At 36.0% G+C, this 20,090-nt stretch overlaps 1 pseudogene; it reads right to left on the minus strand.

The window, feature by feature from the left end:
- Positions 1-2,395: 2,395 nt before the first annotated feature.
- Positions 2,396-8,872, minus strand: LOC128730098 (calcium/calmodulin-dependent protein kinase type 1-like; annotated as a pseudogene).
- Between the last annotated feature and the right edge of the window lie 11,218 nt (positions 8,873-20,090).

The raw sequence follows: 20,090 nt of genomic DNA on the forward strand, positions 1-20,090 counted from the left end.
TTTAGATCGAGGATGTACTAAAAAATTTTTTTTAAATCGAGGATGTACTAAAAAAATTTTTTTTAGATCGAGGATGTACTAAAAAAAATTTTTATTGATCGAGGATGTATTAAAAAAATTTTTTTTGATCGAGGATGTACTAAAAAAATTTTTTTAGATCGAGGATGTACTTAAAAAAATATTTTTAGATCGAGGATGTACTAACAAAATTTTTTTCATATCAAGGATGTACTAAAAAAATTTTTTTTAGATCGAGGATGTACTAAAAAAATTTTTTTAGATCGAGGATGTACTAAAATAATTTTTTTTGATCGAGGATGTACTAAAAAAAATTTTTTCATATCAAGGATGTACTAAAAATTTTTTTTTTAGATCGAGGATGTACTAAAAAAATTTTTTTGATCGAGGATGTACTAAAAAAATTTTTTTTTGATCGAGGATGTACTAAAAAAATTTTTTTTAGATCAAGGATGTACTAAAAAAATTTTTTTAGATCGAGGATGGACTAAAAAAATTTTTTTTAGATCGAGGACGTACTAAAAAAATTTTTTTAGATCGAGGATGTACTAAAAAAATTTTTTTTAGATCGAGGTTGTACTAAAAAAATTTTTTTTTGATCGAGGATGTACTAAAAAAAATTTTTTAGATCGAGGATGTACTAAAAAAATTTTTTTAGATCGAGGATGTACTATAAAAATTTTTTTTAGATGGTGGATGTACTAAAAAACATTTTTTCATATCAAGGATGTACTAAAAAAATTTTTTTAGATCGAGGATGTACTAAAAAAAATTTTTATTGATCGAGGATGTATTAAAAAAATTTTTTTTGATCGAGGATGTACTAAAAAAATTTTTTTAGATCGAGGATGTACTTAAAAAAATATTTTTAGATCGAGGATGTACTAACAAAATTTTTTTCATATCAAGGATGTACTAAAAAAATTTTTTTTAGATCGAGGATGTACTAAAAAAATTTTTTTAGATCGAGGATGTACTAAAATAATTTTTTTTAGATCGAGGATGTACTAAAAAAATTTTTTTCATCTCAAGGATGTACTAAAAACATTTGTTTTAGATCGAGGATGTACTAAAAAAATTTTTTTTGATCGAGGATGTACTAAAAAAATTTTTTTTAGATCGAGGATGTACTAAAAAAATTTTTTTTAGATCGAGGATGTACTACAAAATTTTTTTTTAGATCGAGGATGTACTAAAAAAATTTTTTTTAGATCGAGGATGTACTAAAAAAATTTTTTTAGATCGAGGATGTACTAAAAAAATTTTTTAATATCAAGGATGTACTAAAAAAATTTTTTTAGATCGAGGATGTACTAAAAAAAATTTTTAATATCAAGGATGTACTAAAAAAATTTTTTTAGATCGAGGATGTGCTAAAAAAATTGTTTTTAGATCGAGGATGTACTAAAACAATTTTTTTTTATTTTTTATTTTTTATTTATTTTTTTTTATCAGAAGCGAAAGGAAAATCATTTATTACTAGTGGTAAGCAAGAAACAAGAATAAAAACAAAACACTCATTTAGCGCTTGAAAGCAGGGAATCATTTGAATGCTCAAGAACGAATACTGAGCCGTTTCGAAAACTTGGAATGATCGTCTCCCTTCGTGAAACGCTGGAATTCGTTCCAGTTTTAAAAGTGATCTCAATACAAACGAGTATCGCATGCTATTGCACAATATTGGAGTCATTTATCGTTCCCCAGTTTTGTTGGAACCGCTTCGAATGTTTTGTATAAAAGAACTTTATTAGTTTAAAAAGTCAAGCAGATCGTTCAAGCGCCACAATGGTGGTTTCGCGAATGTTTCCGCATCATTTAAGTAGCAAACTATTGGCAAGCGATTTAGGCAACAAATCGGCCCATCAAGACACTGATTGCCTCGCAGGTGGTCAAATGGACAGAGTAAGATTCGGTAAGCATGCCACCCACAAGGGGTAGTTACTGATCATCTACCCCGTAAAAAGTACATTGCTTTAGTCTACCTAGCAACAGCGGATGTGTTTCGTTTTTGTTCCGCGTAGTTGTCCTAATCCTTATTAAAAAAAAAAAAAGAAAAAATTACTAAACAAATAAAAACGAAAAGGGAGTGAAACAATGCGAGAGAGCGAAAGAGAGAGAGAGAGAGAGAACCAAAGAGAAAGAGAAAAGAAGCAAATAAACAAACAAACCAAAGAACTTCCTGCACGTCACCGGAACAATTAACCGAACAACTTTGGGCGCAAGTTTTCGAAGGACCACGATCACGAGTAAAGCGAACAAACGAGACCGCTAGGACGCGCGACCGGCGACCTACCGTACAATTCGTACAAATTCATCCGCTTCTAACCTACGGCTATAGGGCACCCGACTGGCTGGCTGGCCGCTTTCGGCCAATTACTTACTGATGATGATTCGTGACGCAGAGCGTCCGCTTCCATCGCGATTTGGCAAAGTTCTTCTTCAGCTGCTCGGACACGGTACCGTGGATGTTCTTGCTGCTGGCCGCGTTGCCCGAGATCCAGGGATGCGCGAGGGCCTCTCTTACAGGTTCACGTGTCCTCTCCACGTTCACGCACATCAGATGAACGGATGAAGTCCTTCGCACGAGTCGCTGATCTCGTCCCAGTACGGTGAGTCGAACACGAACTCACCCTTCACGGTTCTGGGCGAACACAGCAGGATGTACGAGATGACGCCTATGCTCCACACGTCCACCGCCTTTGCACCCCGAAATCCTCCATCTTCGAGAGACCAAAGTCACTGATCATGATCGTGCTGTCTTCCGCCGGGCTGTAGTACAGCAGGTTCTCCGGTTTCAGGTCCCGGTGCACAACGCCCTGCTTCGATTTGTCCTCGAACGATCTCCAGCAGCTGGACGATGTTGGGATGCGCAAACCGGGGTTGTCCCTCCCAGTGGCGGATCCGGTCGTGTGCACATCGCGCTTACCATCGCTTCAACACCCGGAACTCGTTCTCGAGCGAGTCCTCCTTGCCCTTGAGCGCCCTTTTTTGTCAATGATCTTGACCGCGTGCTGTTGGGCGGTTTCCTTGGCAGCTTGTCGCAGCCATCCTTCACGTCACGTGGCGCACCTTCTTGCCCGAGTCCTTCTGCCCGAACAGGGGCCATCTCGCGCACTAAGCACCCGCTGGGTTTGCCGGGCCCGGCGGGCAACACTGGCTACTGCAGCTCGTTGTTGTCCTTTGATGCTGACGGGTTCTACTCGCTTGGGTGCTGGCGGTTCTTTTTTTTTTCTTCTTTGTTTCGCCCACCGTTTGTCCTTCAGCGAAAAAAAAGGTTTCTCCGCTTGTGCGCTCGTTCCGTCGCGTCAAATTGTGCCACCATCGAAACCGTGCCACAACCCGGTTCGTCGTCGTCGTCGTCGTCGTCGCCGTGTTCCTGGCAGGATTTTGTCCCTCGACCACCTCGAGCGACAGTGGTGTGTGCCTTCTGGGTTTTTTGATTGTTGTTGCTCTCTCTCTCTCTCTCTCTCTCTCTCTCTCTCGCGCGCGCGCTCCTGGAGGAACGCGATCTCTTAGCAGGCTTATCTCGGCTGCTGCAACACGGTCGATTTAGTGGGCTTCGCGTGCCATGGCCAACATACTCGGACGGGCACACGTACACGGGACACACAAACATTTTTTTTAGATCGAGGATGTACTAAAAAAATTTTTTTTGATCGAGGATGTACTAAAAAAATTTTTTTAGATCGAGGATGTACTAAAAAAATTTTTTTTAGATCGAGGATGTACTAAAAAAAATTTTTTTTGATCGAGGATGTACTAAAAAAATTTTTTTAGGTCGAGGATGTACTAAAAAAATTTTTTTTAGCTCGAGGATGTACTGAAAAAAATTTTTTTAGATCGAGGATGTATTAAAAAAATTTTTTTCATATCAAGGATGTACTAAAAAAATTTTTTTTAGCTCGAGGATGCACTGAAAAAAATTTTTTTAGATCGAGGATGTATTAAAAAAATTTTTTTTAGATCGAGGATGTACTAAAAAAATTTTTTTAGATCGAGGATGTACTAAAAAAAATTTTTTCATATCAAAGAAGTACTAAAAAAATTTTTTTTAGATCGAGGATGTACTAAAAAATTTTTTTTGATCGAGGATGTACTAAAAAAATTTTTTTCAGATCGAGGATGTACTAAAAATTTTTTTTTAGAACGAGGATGTACTAAAAAAATTTTTTTTGATCGAGGATGTACTAAAAAAATTTTTTTCATATCAAGGATGTACTAAAAAAATTTTTTTTAGATCGAGGATGTACTAAAAAAATTTTTTTTGATCGAGGATGTACTAAAAAAATTTTTTTAGATCGAGGATGTACTAAAAAAATTTTTTTAGATCGAGGATGTACTAAAAAAATTTTTTTTAGATCGAGGATGTACTAAAAAAAATTTTTTTTGATCGAGGATGTACTAAAAAAATTTTTTTAGGTCGAGGATGTACTAAAAAAATTTTTTTTAGCTCGAGGATGTACTGAAAAAAATTTTTTTAGATCGAGGATGTATTAAAAAAATTTTTTTCATATCAAGGATGTACTAAAAAAATTTTTTTTAGCTCGAGGATGTACTGAAAAAAATTTTTTTAGATCGAGGATGTATTAAAAAAATTTTTTTTAGATCGAGGATGTACTAAAAAAATTTTTTTAGATCGAGGATGTACTAAAAAAAATTTTTTCATATCAAAGAAGTACTAAAAAAATTTTTTTTAGATCGAGGATGTACTAAAAAATTTTTTTTGATCGAGGATGTACTAAAAAAATTTTTTTCAGATCGAGGATGTACTAAAAATTTTTTTTTAGAACGAGGATGTACTAAAAAAATTTTTTTTGATCGAGGATGTACTAAAAAAATTTTTTTCATATCAAGGATGTACTAAAAAAATTTTTTTTAGATCGAGGATGTACTAAAAAAATTTTTTTTGATCGAGGATGTACTAAAAAAATTTTTTTAGATCGAGGATGTACTAAAAAAATTTTTTTTAGATCGAGGATGTACTGAAAAAAATTTTTTTAGATCGAGGATGTATTAAAAAAATTTTTTTCATATCAAGGATGTACTAAAAAATTTTTTTTGATCGAGGATGTACTAAAAAAATTTTTTTCAGATCGAGGATGTACTAAAAATTTTTTTTTAGAACGAGGATGTACTAAAAAAATTTTTTTTGATCGAGGATGTACTAAAAAAATTTTTTTCATATCAAGGATGTACTAAAAAATTTTTTTTGATCGAGGATGTACTAAAAAAATTTTTTTCAGATCGAGGATGTACTAAAAAAATTTTTTTAGATCGAGGATGTACTAAAAAAATTTTTTTTAGATCGAGGATGTACTAAAAAAATTTTTTTTAGATCGAGGATGTACTAAAAAAATTTTTTTAGATCGAGGATGTACTAAAAAAATTTTTTTTGGTCTAGGATGTACTAAAAAAATTTTTTTTAGATCGAGGATGTACTAAAAAAATTTTTTTTAGATCGAGGATGTACTAAAAAAATTTTTTTTAGATCGAGGATGTACTAAAAAAATTTTTTTTGATCGAGGATGTACTAAAAAAATTTTTTTAGATCGAGGATGTACTAAAAAAATTTTTTTTAGATCGAGGATGTACTAAAAAAATTTTTTTCATATCAAGGATGTACTAAAAAATTTTTTTAAAATCGAGGATGTACTAAAAAAATTTTTTTTAGATCGAGGATGTACTAAAAAAATTTTTTTCATATCAAGGATGTACTAAAAAAATTTTTTTTAGATCGAGGATGTACTAAAAAAAATTTTTTCATATCAAGGATGTACTAAAAAAATTTTATTTAGATCGAGGATGTACTAAAAAAATTTTTTTCAGATCGAGGATGTACTGGAAATTTTTTTTTTAAATCGAGGATGTACTAAAAAAATTTTTTTTAGATCGAGGATGTACTAAAAAAATTTTTTTAGATCGAGGATGTACTAAAAAAATTTTGTTAGATCGAGGATGTACTAAAAAAAATTTTTTCACATCAAGGATGTACTAAAAAAATTTTTTTTAGATCGAGGATGTACTAAAAAAATTTTTTAAGATCGAGGATGTACTAAAAAAATTTTTTTAGATCGAGGATGAACTAAAAAAATTTTTTTTAGATCGAGGATGTACTAAAAAAATTTTTTTAGATCGAGGATGTACTAAAAAAATTTTTTTTAAATCGAGGATGTACTAAAAAATTTTTTTTAGATCGAGGATGTACTAAAAAAATTTTTTTTAGATCGAGGATGTACTAAAAAATTTTTTTTAAATCGAGGATGTACTAAAAAAAATTTTTTCATATCAAGGATGTACTAAAAAAATTTTTTTTAGATCGAGGATGTACTAAAAAAATTTTTTTTAGATCGAGGATGTACTAAAAAAATTTTTTTAGATCGAGGATGTACTAAAAAATTTTTTTTAGATCGAGGATGTACTAAAAAAAATTTTTTCACATCGAGGATGTACTAAAAAAATTTTTTTTGATCGAGGATGTACTAAAAAAATTTTTTTCATATCAAGGATGTACTAAAAAAATTTTTTTTAGATCGAGGATGTACTAAAAAAATTTTTTTTGATCGAGGATGTATTAAAAAAATTTTTTTAGATCGAGGATGTACTAAAAAAATTTTTTTCATATCAAGGATGTACTAAAAAATTTTTTTTTAGATCGAGGATGTACTAAAAAAATTTTTTTAGATCGAGGGTGTACTAAAAAAATTTTTTTTACATCGAGGATGTACTAAAAAAATTTTTTTTGATCGAGGATGTACTAAAAAAATTTTTTTCATATCAAGGATGTACTAAAAAATTTTTTTTAGATCGAGGATGTACTAAAAAAATTTTTTTTAGATCGAGGATGTACTAAAAAAATTTTTTTAGATCGAGGATGTACTATAAAGATTTTTTTAGATCGAGGATGTACTAAAAAATTTTTTTTAGATCGAGTGTTGCGCGCGCAAAGGGATCGGTTTTGGAACGATTTGCAGCTTTGCAACTGTCACTTGTGGAAGGTATCGATATCGTTTGCTCAAATAAACACAACATTGAGGACAGAAAGGGGGCGCGATACAAGCGCGACAGGATACAACGCGCGTCGGTCATAAAAAAAAGTCGGTTGAACGCAAAAAAACCATAGCAAAAAAAACACCGAACCAAGCGGGGTTCGGGTTTATCCCAAAATGGACAGGAAATCAAAAGGACTCATTCATGTAAGCACCATAAAAAACAAAGTAGGATTCTCCAGAAAGTATCATCATAACGGTTGGAAATATCCAACATTCAATGCATCGATGTTTTTTTGAATGTTTTCGGTAGGCTGCAGGATGCAGGAATTCCCAGTAACAAATCGAGGTACATTCATACGCCTCGAGAATGTGTATGTGCGTACGGGAAACAGCAGTAAGAAAAGGAAGGAGACAACTTAGGTTTTAAGAAACTCTACCATATAAGGACCGTGTATTTGTAAGTAATAAAGCAGATTCAATCAAGCGCTCACACGCGCAGGAGGAGGTTATCTTTCATTTTCGATACGCTTTCCTCGCGCACGGTTGTTTTCTCACGCCAGGTTTACTCTGCCCACATCCGAACTGTCTCGTTACCACCAGATCACCCCCAGGTTCCCCAAAAATTATTCGGTAGCTGGAAAAACTAGCGGGAAGGTGCTTGGAACCCCTGCTTGGAGATCAACTTGGTGCGAGACCTTTGCTCGGGCAGATTCCGGTTACAATTCTATATACTTTGCTGCTGCTGCCAGCGATACTCTCGTGCTGGGGAGGCCATTCCTTCGCGGGGCCTGTTTCGAGAGCTTCAGCTACACCTGGAGACGCAACACCAGAGCAGACATATTCCCAGACATATTGACCACGTTCTCCATTGAGATGGAAGGCACTTCTCGGACATTATCGAGAGGAGCGACTCACGTCGACTCGGACCACTTCCTGGGCATGGTTAAGCGACGGCAGAAACGCCAAGCGTAGCGACGTAAGCCCCAAGGCTCAATACAGATCGGCTGAAGGCTGCCTGATGTGGCGATGAGACATCAGCACAGCACAGCCGAGCAGACACTAGGAACGATAAGCCACGAGGCCAGAAAAAAGGGAGTGGTTTTAATGACGAGTGAACAGACGAGCACTATCCGAGAAAACGTATAGACGACTGAGAAGGCAGCATCTTCGCCGACTCTTCGAGAAGACAAGAAGCGTCGCTTTCGAGGAGAACCGACGAACAACTGGACATGGAACAGCTCGGGGATCTCAGTCGAGGGGAAATCTCGCCGGTTCTATAACAGGTTGAAGAAGAAGACACAAGGCGGCTTCAGGCCAAACGTCGCAATGAGTCGAGACGAGGAGGGCAACATTCTTACGGACGAGCGAGAGGTGATCGAAACGTGGAAGTGCTACTTCAACGGGCATCTGAACGGAGCGGAATTAGGTGGAGTCCTGCAGCAGCAGTGCAAGCAGAATCGAACAGCACATTAGCCGAGAGGCAGATGACGATGTGCTCCCACCAACTTTGGATGAAGTCACTAGCACACTCAAGCAGCTGAAACACAACATCAAGCAGCTGGCAGCGATGGTCTAGCGATGGTCCAGAACTATTCAAGATGGGTTCGGTTGAGCTTGCCGTCAATATACACCAGCTAATTGGGAAAATCTGGGAGCAGGAAAGAAGGTGACAGAATGGACTGTGCCCTCTTTCGAGCCATCACAGTCCTCTGAATGCTGCCTACAAAATGCCTGTCCCGGATACTTTTCTGCTACAGATTTCGTTGGAAGCTACCCAGGCTGGGTTTGTTGGAAGCTACCAGATCTCATCACTCTACGGCAGATCCTCCAGTAAATGCCGACAGCACCAGATCCAGACGCATCATCGCTTTCGTCGACTTCAAGGCGGCCTATGACACCATCGATCGGCTGGAGCTATGGAACGCCATGCAGCAGTACGGATTCCCCTTGGGGAAGCTGGTTAAGGGCCACGGATTAAGGGCCCACCTTGGATGGGGTACAGTGCAAGGTGCGAGTGTCGAACATGCTTTCGGAGCCGTTCGACTCACACCGGGGTCTGAGGCAAGAGGACGGACTCTCCTGTCTACTGTTTAACATCGCGCTCTGGAAGGTGTCAAGCGAGAGAAGCGCTGGCTTCGTTCATCCGTGGCACGATTTTCACCCGCTGCCTCCAATTCCTGGGCTTCATCGGACGGGACATCGACATCATCGGACGGGACATCTCCCTGCCGACAAAATCAGTCAAAAAATCCCCTGAACAAACCCCGAACACACCCTGTTCGGGCGACATCTGTTCGGTTTTCCTGGTTTGTTCAGTTTGTTCTCCTTTTTTCATCGGTCGCTTCCCATTCTCAAAAGAGAGAGCGCGCGAACCGTGGAGAGCAAAACTAGTAGGCGCTCTCTTTCAGAAAAAAAAAACGCGCAGACCAGACAACGTCCACACAGGAATACATTTCACTTTATTGTCTTCTTCTTCAAATTTCGGTTGTTCTTTTTACGAAATTTGAACGGGGAAAAGCACGCCATTGTCGCGTAGTGGCACTGTTTTCCTGCATCGTCCAGCTGCCTATAGCTCACGTCTATTCAGCGGGTATTTCCAGCGGTGCGAAATGCGGCGTAACATAATTTACTCGTCAAACAGCAGCAGACATGAAGCAAGAGAATGAAATTATTATTAAAAAAAAAAACCAAGTTAAGAACTCCAACTGCGATGATTTTTAAGCACCTACCCTCAACGGTAATGCTTGCAAATCGCTACCTTCCGCTAGGATACTGCACTGGGATACTCTGGCAGGTGACGTTTTTTTTTCTCTTGAACTTCGCCGGCCTGCAACATAATTAGCTTGCGCTGGCGCACACATTCAAAGAAACAGGGAAAAATGACGGTTCAAACGAGAGCATTCGAGCGTCATTCGTTCGCTCGGTGCAGCCGACCACCACCACCACGCTGCTGATAACCGCACACACACACACACACACACACAGGTAAAGAAAATCACGTGAAGAAAGATAGTCAAAGAGAGCGAGATGATCCGAGCTTCGGGGGTCATTTTGGCTCGGATTTGTCGGCAGGGAAAACCCGCGGTGCTGTGCTGGGAACACACGCGAAACGAACTGCGTGCAGGAATGAATGCACGAGTGAAACCCCCGCAAGGACATCCAGCAGCATCAGCAGAGGACCGATCCCTCTCACTGGCACACACACACACACACTCAAAGTGCTCTCTCTCTCTCTCTCTCCGTTCGTTCGTTTTTGAGGATCCCCTGGGTAGGATCCTGGCGCGGTTTTGCGGACATTTTGGCATGTTTATCCTTTCGATTCTCTTTCGCAAATGGAGAGACTTCTCTCTCTCTCTCTCTCTCTCGCAAGGACACGCAGTTTCTTCTTCATCGCGAATGGAAAAAGCCTCCCTCTCTATTAGCGCCTGCTGGGTGTCCTCGGCGAAAGAACCTTCTCGTTTGCTTTCGTTGCCGTTCTGCTCCCGATGTAAGTCGATGCCTCGCATGCACCCAAAACTGGCACGGAACTACAAAAAAAAAACATAGCGCAAATAACGCACGCGACCTTGAATCAGTTCTGCAAACGAAACAGAACGAAAGCGACCGAGATGTAATAGAAAAAAATATTTCCGTTGACCCGCAAATCGAGCTGCGTGGTTTTTTTTTTGCGGGGTGACACGAGATCGCTTCAGCCACCACCCAGCCCAGGTGGACCACTTTTTTCGGGGGGTACGTTCAAGTGGCAAATTAACTGCCCCCTTTGAGCAGCATGAATTATCAATGCCTGCTAGGATGCATTGTGCAGTTTAGCAGAGAATTTCCGATGTAAATATACTCCGCGCGGTAATCCGTCGTTAAAAGAATCGTGCATAGAAATGTTTCCCTTTTGAGCTTCCCAACGAGCTAATTCTGTGGTAGATACCTACCGTTTTTTTGTGAGTTTTGGCTGAACAGCCAAGCCCGAATGGTTGAGAATATCCAGAATTCTCGCGCAAACGAATGGCTGAACAACCTTCTTTGTGCTCAGAACATCGGTGTACTTTCGATTGCTAGGATGGTTTCGTTGGCGTAAAACCTTAAGCTTCATCGCTGTACCTGGACACCTCGCTCGGTGAAAGGTCCTTCCTTCCGATGGCCGTACGTTCCTATGGCTTTTACAACTGGGCCTTCTTCCACTGGCCTGGTGTAGCTGTAGCTGTAGCTGTAGTTCGCCCCAAATGGACCCGAACGCTAGCGAACTAGGGAAGATGATGATGATGATGACGACGACCTTATAGCGGTTCCAAAAGCTGGCGAATCATTGGGCAATGGAACAATGGAAGTGGACAGACGAACGGTAAATTGTACAGAGTCCAAACAACAAGACGATTGGATGAGTGAATTGCGCTTAATTTTCCGCAAAACGAGAAGAACTCACTTACCCGCGTTTTAGAGTTGCACAAATTGGAATTGTACGTGTCAAAATCGTGGAGCTGACAGTTTTGCTTGAGCGAGGTATTTTGTTTTTGATGTTTTGACAGCTCCTGACAGAAGGAAAGATTTAAATTCGTCTAAAACTCGGGGTAATTTAGCAGATTAGAGCTCTATTTTTGGCGGCTAAAAATGAAAAAAAAAACCAGTAAGTGATTGAATGTTGTGTGTAAATAATAGGAAAGAGTTTACGGGAGAAAAGAGCTTTTCCATCGAATGGAACATAATTTCTCCTCCGGTCACCATTACGTATCTTTCACTACAGAGTCAGCGAAGTGTCAAACCGTTATCGAGCCTACCGAAAATAAATAAACAAAACGTACGTTTGCCGCTGGATTTTTCACCGACCGACAGCTGAGCCGGGTGACTTTTTGCATCCGTCTGCGGTCATCTGTGCCCCTGTCGACCAGCCACGGGGGCTTTTCGGTACCGCAGAATGTGTTTAGGGGCACCCGAGCGAACATAATCCCACCCCCGTTTCGTGCACGTCGTTGCCTGGCGATCATTTCGAGCCAGGGGAGGTTTCGGTTTTGCCGTACTTTGCTTTCGTACGAATGTTGTTTTTTTGAATGTTTTGTGTATTTTTTTTTTTTAATGTGTTTTCATTTTATCACTGTTCATGTTTTCGTGTGTTTGTTCGAATACAAATGTGCCAACGCACACGCTTTGTATGAAATAAAAAAAAAGGTTTTTTTGATCGAGGATGTACTAAAAAATTTTTTTTTGATCGAGGATGTACTAAAAAAATTTTTTTAGATCGAGGATGTACTTAAAAATTTTTTTTAGATCGAGGATGTACTAAAAAATTTTTTTTTGATCGAGGATGTACTAAAAAAAATTTTTTCATATCAAGGATGTACTAAAAAAATTTTTTTTAGATCGAGGATGTACTAAAAAAATTTTTTTTGATCGAGGATGTACTTTAAAAATTTTTTTAGATCGAGGATGTACTAAAAAAATTTTTTCATATCAAGGATGTACTAAAAAAATTTTTTTTAGATCGAGGATGTACTAAAAAAATTTTTTTTGATCGAGGATGTACTAAAAAAATTTTTTTCATATCAAGGATGTACTAAAAAAATTTTTTTTAGATCGAGGATGTACTAAAAAAAGTTTGTCATATCAAGGATGTACTAAAAAAATTTTTTTTAGATCGAGGATGTACTAAAAAAATTTTTTTTGATCGAGGATGTACTAAAAAAAATTTTTTCATATCAAGGATGTACTAAAAAAATTTTTTTTAGATCGAGGATGTACTAAAAAAAATTTTTTCATATCAAGGATGTACTAAAAAAATTTGTTTTAGATCGAGGATGTACTAAAAAAAATTTTTTCATATCAAGGATGTACTAAAAAAATTTTTTTTAGATCGAGGATGTACTAAAAAAATTTTTTTAGATCGAGGATGTACTAAAAAAATTTTTTCATATCAAGGATGTACTAAAAAAATTTTTTTTAGATCGAGGATGTACTAAAAAAATTTTTTTTGATCGAGGATGTACTAAAAAAAATTTTTTCATATCAAGGATGTACTAAAAAAATTTTTTTTAGATCGAGGATGTAGTAAAAAAATTTTTTTAGATCGAGGATGTACTAAAAAAATTTTTTTTAAATCGAGGATGTACTAAAAAAATTTTTTTAAATCGAGGATGTACTAAAAAAATTTTTTTTAAATCGAGGATGTACTAAAAAATTTTTTTTAGATCGAGGATGTACTAAAAAAATTTTTTTTAGGTCGAGGATGTACTAAAAAAATTTTTTTAGATCGAGGATGTACTAAAAAAATTTTTTTTAGGTCGAGGATGTACTAAAAAAATTTTTTTAGATCGAGGATGTACTAAAAAAATTTTTTTTAGATCGAGGATGTACTAAAAAATTTTTTTTAAATCGAGGATGTACAAAAAAAAATTTTTTCATATCAAGGATGTACTAAAAAAATTTTTTTTAGATCGAGGATGTACTAAAAAAATTTTTTTAGATCGAGGATGTACTAAAAAAATTTTTTTTAAATCGAGGATGTACTAAAAAAATTTTTTTAGATCGAGGATGTACTAAAAAAATTTTTTTTAGATCGAGGATGTACTAAAAAATTTTTTTTAAATCGAGGATGTACTAAAAAAAATTTTTTCATATCAAGGATGTACTAAAAAAATTTTTTTTAGATCGAGGATGTACTAAAAAAATTTTTTTAGATCGAGGATGTACTAAAAAAATTTTTTTTAAATCGAGGATGTACTAAAAAAATTTTTTTAGATCGAGGATGTACTAAAAAAATTTTTTTTAGGTCGAGGATGTACTAAAAAAATTTTTTTAGATCGAGGATGTACTAAAAAAATTTTTTTTAGGTCGAGGATGTACTAAAAAAATTTTTTTAGATCGAGGATGTACTAAAAAAATTTTTTTTAGATCGAGGTTGTACTAAAAAAATTTTTTTAAATCGAGGATGTACTAAAAAAATTTTTTTTAAATCGAGGATGTACTAAAAAAATTTTTTTAGATCGAGGATGTACTAAAAAAATTTTTTTTAGATCGAGGATGTACTAAAAAATTTTTTTTAAATCGAGGATGTACTAAAAAAAATTTTTTCATATCAAGGATGTACTAAAAAAATTTTTTTTAGATCGAGGATGTACTAAAAAAATTTTTTTAGATCGAGGATGTACTAAAAAAATTTTTTTTAAATCGAGGATGTACTAAAAAAATTTTTTTAGATCGAGGATGTACTAAAAAATTTTTTTTTAGGTCGAGGATGTACTAAAAAAAATTTTTTAGATCGAGGATGTACTAAAAAAATTTTTTTAGATCGAGGATGTACTAAAACAATTTTTTTAAATCGAGGATGTACTAAAAAAATTTTTTTAGATCGAGGATGTGCTAAAAAAATTTTTTTTAGATCGAGGATGTACTAAAAAATTTTTTTTAAATCGAGGATGTACTAAAAAAAATTTTTTCATATCAAGGATGTACTAAAAAAATTTTTTTTAGATCGAGGATGTACTAAAAAAATTTTTTTAGATCGAGGTTGTACTAAAAAAATTTTTTTTAAATCGGGGATGTACTAAAAAAATTTTTTTAGATCGAGGATGTACAAAAAAATTTTTTTTAAATCGAGGATGTACTAAAAAATTTTTTTTAGATCGAGGATTTACTAAAAAAATTTTTTTTAGATCGAGGATGTACTAAAAAAATTTTTTTTGATCGAGGATGTACTAAAAAAATTTTTTTTAGATCGAGGATGTACTAAAAAAATTTTTTTTAGGTCGAGGATGTACTAAAAAAATTTTTTTTAAATCGAGGATGTACTAAAAAAATTTTTTTAGATCGAGGATGTACTAAAAAAATTTTTTTTAAATCGAGGATGTACTAAAAAAATTTTTTTAGATCGAGGATGTACTAAAAAAAATTTTTTTAGGTCGAAGATGTACTAAAAAAATTTTTTTAGATCGAGGATGTACTAAAAAAATTTTTTTTAGATCGAGGATGTACTAAAAAAAATTTTTCTAGATCGAGGATGTATTAAAAAAATTTTTTTTGATCGAGGATGTACTAAAAAAATTTTTTTTGATCGAGGATGTACTAAAAAAATTTTTCATATCAAGGATGTACTAAAAAATTTTTTTTTGATCGAGGATGTACTAAAAAAATTTTTTTTGATCGAGGATGTACTAAAAAAATTTTTTCATATCAAGGATGTACTAAAAAAATTTTTTTTAGATCGAGGATGTACTAAAAAAATTTTTTTAGATCGAGGATGTACTAAAAAAATTTTTTTCATATCAAGGATGTACTAAAAAAATTTTTTTTAGATCGAGGATGTACTAAAAAAATTTTTTTCGATCGAGGATGTACTAAACAAATTTTTTTTGATCGAGGATGTACTAAAAAAATTTTTTTTAGATCAAGGATGTACTAAAAAAATTTTTTTTGATCGAGGATGTACTAAAAAAATTTTTTTTGATCGAGGATGTACTAAAAAAATTTTTTTTAAATCGAGGATGTACTAAAAAAATTTTTTTAGATCGAGGATGTACTAAAAAAATTTTTTTAAATCGAGGATGTACTAAAAAAATTTTTTTTAGATCGAGGATGTACTAAAAAATTTTTTTTAAATCGAGGATGTACTAAAAAAATTTTTTTAGATCGAGGATGTACTAAAAAAATTTTTTTTAGATCGAGGATGTACTAAAAATTTTTTTTTAAATCGAGGATGTACTAAAAAATTTTTTTTTAAATCGAGGATGTACTAAAAAAATTTTTTTAGATCGAGGATGTACTAAAAAATTTTTTTTAAATCGAGGATGTACTAAAAAAATTTTTTTAGATCGAGGATGTACTAGAAAAATTTTTTTTAAATCGAGGATGTACTAAAAAAATTTTTTTAGATCGAGGATGTACTAAAAAAATTTTTTTTAGATCGAGGATGTACTAAAAAATTTTTTTTAAATCGAGGATGTACTAAAAAAATTTTTTTAGATCGAGGATGTACTAAAAAAATTTTTTTTAGATCGAGGATGTACTAAAAATTTTTTTTTAAATCGAGGATGTACTAAAAAAATTTTTTTTAAATCGAGGATGTACTAAAAAAATTTTTTTAGATCGAGGATGTACTAAAAAAATTTTTTTAAATCGAGGATGTACTAAAAAAATTTTTTTCATATCAAGGATGTACTACAAAAATTTTTTTTAGATCGAGGATGTACTAAAAAAATTTTTTTCATATCAAGGATGTACTAAAAAAATTTTTTTTAGATCGAGGATGTACTATAAAATTTTTTCATATCAAGGATGTACTAAAAAATTTTTTTTAGATCGAGGATGTACTAAAAAAATATGCAAATTGTACAAATTTGGACGGAGAATGATGCCCTTTGTTGCTTTTAGTTTTACTACCCTTGTGAGAAGGATCTGCTCCCGGTTTGAATCTCGACGATACGTGCGAGGGGCCATTGGTGTGGTTGGTAAAGATTCATCGAGAAGGATTACCAATCTACCATACGCTACCTGGTATCGTTGGCTGGCTGGTAACGCATGGTGTCTCTCTCTGCATTTCCTGCAAGTATTCCGTCGCCCAGAATGGCTCCAGAAGCTCCGTAGTCCAGCACAGTCCGGAACAGGAACTGAGGTGCATTGAGGAACCGAATGAGAACGTGGGCTGGCGTAAGAGCGACCAAATCGTTTTGGGTCGTCCGACATGGGCAACGGCGGACGTGAATTCATGGCAGCCTCTACTTGATGAAGGATGACAGTCTCGAGCTGCTCGAGATGACGGTAAAGATGCCTCCCACAATCCGCCGAAGGTTTTAAGGGAGCCTTAGGAGAAGCAAAATGCCAGGTGAAGCCTTTGCTCGAGCACAGTCTGTGCCAATGGCTTTCTTTTGTTGTTCATCGTTGCAATGCCGCTAGAAATCCGGCTGTGGTGAGATCGCCAACGAGTTTCAGATGAACTGGCTTTCGTTGCAAAACACACACACCAAAAATGCACAAGTAACTTTTCATTGCAGACCGCACGGCGATGATGCACTGGTTTTGAGGTTAAAATGGACCAGCGTAGTCCACTCACTACTCAAGTAACCCTGTTTTTGGCTTTAACGTTAGCGATGTTCGCGATTCGAGCGCTTTTTTAACTCTTCTGATGATACATTGGAGTTTTCCTACACGTCCTTTGTCACTACAATCACACGGGGTTTTGTATTTCTTCGACTGAGAGAGAGAGAGAATAAAGGTTCAAGCGCATGATGCCGATCATTCTGGCTCATTGCAAAAAAGAAACACATGCGTCCCATTCACAGTTCAAACACGAGCGCGAGAACCCGCGGCACAAGATTTTATAGCATGCCGTTCTTTTTTGTTGTTTAGCACCTCCGTTGTAAGCTAAATTCCAACATGCCTTACATTGACCACGGAAGCGTTTTGCGAACATTTGCTCGATTATGCAGCAGCAGTAATACAATATGGCTACCGATCGTCTTACCGATATGCCGGACCTTCGAGCGAAAAACGTACTCCACTCTCATGTGGTTTTTTTGGAAAACCACCTATAAAGCAAGTTATCGTCAGCATAAAGCGTCAGTCTTAAGTCAGCAGTCAGCAGTCACCTGTGAACATTATATTTTTGGACAGTGTTTCAATTATCCGAACTTTCTACGTGGTGACCTGCCACAGGACGATGCGTGCTTTTGTGATGTGGAATTTTTGGTTTCAAACATCCCGAGTGAAAAACCCTAATAAATACAGTGAAAATGTGATGCAAGCAGCTCGGAAAATCATTACTAAATCCACCCCCAAACTCAAAAGAAAAAAACAAAAATGGGGAAAGACGAATTCAAAAATTATAAAAAAAAACGCGGTGATCCGCAAGTACAAATAGCGAATCAGCTAGAATCTCATGCTGAGATACACGAAAGTCATGCACAGAAACTGCTAATCATTCACCTACGTATGACTTTGTACACTACGTGCAAAAAAAAATAGCACCCGTAAGGAAGCTTTAAAGGCGGCCCAAATCTATGGCAAACTTTGAATGTTTTTGTAAATGAACCGGAAGACGAACTTTATAAAGAGAATTTATTGAAGTGAAGTGATGAATAAACGAATTTGAACTCCGGGGGTAATAAACAGTACGGAAACAGTGAAAAAATGAAAAAACGAAAAAGAAGAACATTAAATCAAAAAACGAGCTCTCAGTGAAAAAGGGGTTACTGACCGGATGAGGGACGACAAATGCTATAAAGTACATTAACCCATACAATGACTAAATAGGGTGTAATAAAATAAGTAAAAAGTAAGGTTAATCATTAGTCAAACGTTAGAAGATTTTAGAAGCAGCTGTCGAGGAATTGTTGAAATTGCAAGCTAAGTGAAAAAAAAAATCCAAAAAACAAAAACATTCAAAACAAAAAACCTTATCAAGCTAACATATCAGCATGCAAGCGAACCTTTTATCGTGAAGTTGAATCATTTTTTTCGTTGACCACGAATCCAATATTCCTATTCAAAAAGTAGGGTTTTTCATTAACTCTTCACCGGAAGCAGTTTTCGAATTGAAACTAAGTGAAAATAAGCAGAATATTGTAACCATGGGCGCCTGTTCAAACAGTCAAGCCGCTCCTTAAGCACCTTTTGATGTTAAAACAGCGACAGCACTTAGACAAAATTATGATGGGTTCTAACCTGACGGGTTAGCAGATTGAGTGGTAAAGCCCGTTCCGCCGTACCACCTAATAAAGAAGCATTCCAAGACATCAGCAATGCCGTAAAATTAGCATGCAAAAGTGTGGAAAATCCAGGCTCAATCTTGTGCAAAACTTAGAGCCGTCAAAAATAAGCGGGGAACCAGCAAAAAATGCTGCGATGAAGTGGAAACACTTTCGCAGAAATTAGTTAATTTGTACGTGGATACAAAATTAATACCAGTTGACGTGGCAAATCAAATGGCTACTCCAGCTGGAGTTAATGCACTTATTAACGGTGTATCGAGTGCCGAAGTTTAAAATTATACTAAAGGCCGGAGAATTCCAATCCGTCAAAAAGGCAATTCAAATTCCCGCCCATCCATTCGACGATTGCATTTTATCTGAGCCTTAAAAAACCAGCACCAGCACCAGAACACCAGAGAATAAAGTCCATCGTTTTGGCTCTCTCGCAAGCCATTTGCGTTGTTGCACTCGTTTGATTCGGCTGTGCGCTGAACCCTTTTGTTTATTTGGGTCTCTCGACCCGCGCGCAGGCCGTTCTACCTGCGTTTGGGTTGCCCCTTACGATTTTTCGCCCACGTTGACGCCGTGCAATTTGCTACTGCTATTCCGCGCTTCATGAGGTAATGTTTTATTTTGATCAGCGATCGCACGATGTGGACGCATGATAACGGTACGAGGTGTGATATTTTGACCAGCGGAATAGACCAAAACACGTATGGAATGCTAACGGCAAACCATGCCGTCATTGGGATTCTTAATCTAACTCCCTCGGTTTGTATCAAAATGCAACGATAGTAAACAAAATAAACACCCTTTGTTTCCTATCACCGGATATAAGCAAACGATGCATGCAATCTATCATATGAATCTATACATCCGATATACAATCACTGCGTGAGATATGCGTATTGTGCATGGAATCATTCTCAAAATCAAGTGCTCTCATACTGTTGACGCGCGGAACTTAGGTTCGGCCACGCCCAAGGAATTGGCCTTCTGAACGTTAAGTCCAGCCGCCGACGGTTGGTTGTTTCAAAAGTGTGGGAAAAGTCTGGCCTAATTTTGATTATTGCACCCATGAATGTTCATTAAACTTTCCGCTAGTGTTCACGGTATATTGGGAACCTAATGCAGCGAGCGTGGAACAGCTGATGCAATTGCCGGTAAGGGCAGAGGACCCGGTTGAGATTCAACAACAACAACAAATGCTAAGGGCCAAGAGGCCAAGGAAATTCCATAGAAAGTCGAGACGAGAGTTCTCCGTTGAGTTTCTGAATATGAATCTGCTTTATTTATCGCTTTTTTCGCTGCTTAAATACTAAAATCTTTGATGGTGTTGGTTTTTTATCGGATACGATATATCCTTGTTGTGTCAGAATTATTACCATAGGCGTATGATGGAGACAGAAAACCTTTA

This window comes from Anopheles nili, unplaced genomic scaffold (assembly GCF_943737925.1).
Source record: "Anopheles nili unplaced genomic scaffold, idAnoNiliSN_F5_01 U_low_cov_8, whole genome shotgun sequence".
Lineage (NCBI taxonomy): Eukaryota > Metazoa > Arthropoda > Insecta > Diptera > Culicidae > Anopheles > Anopheles nili.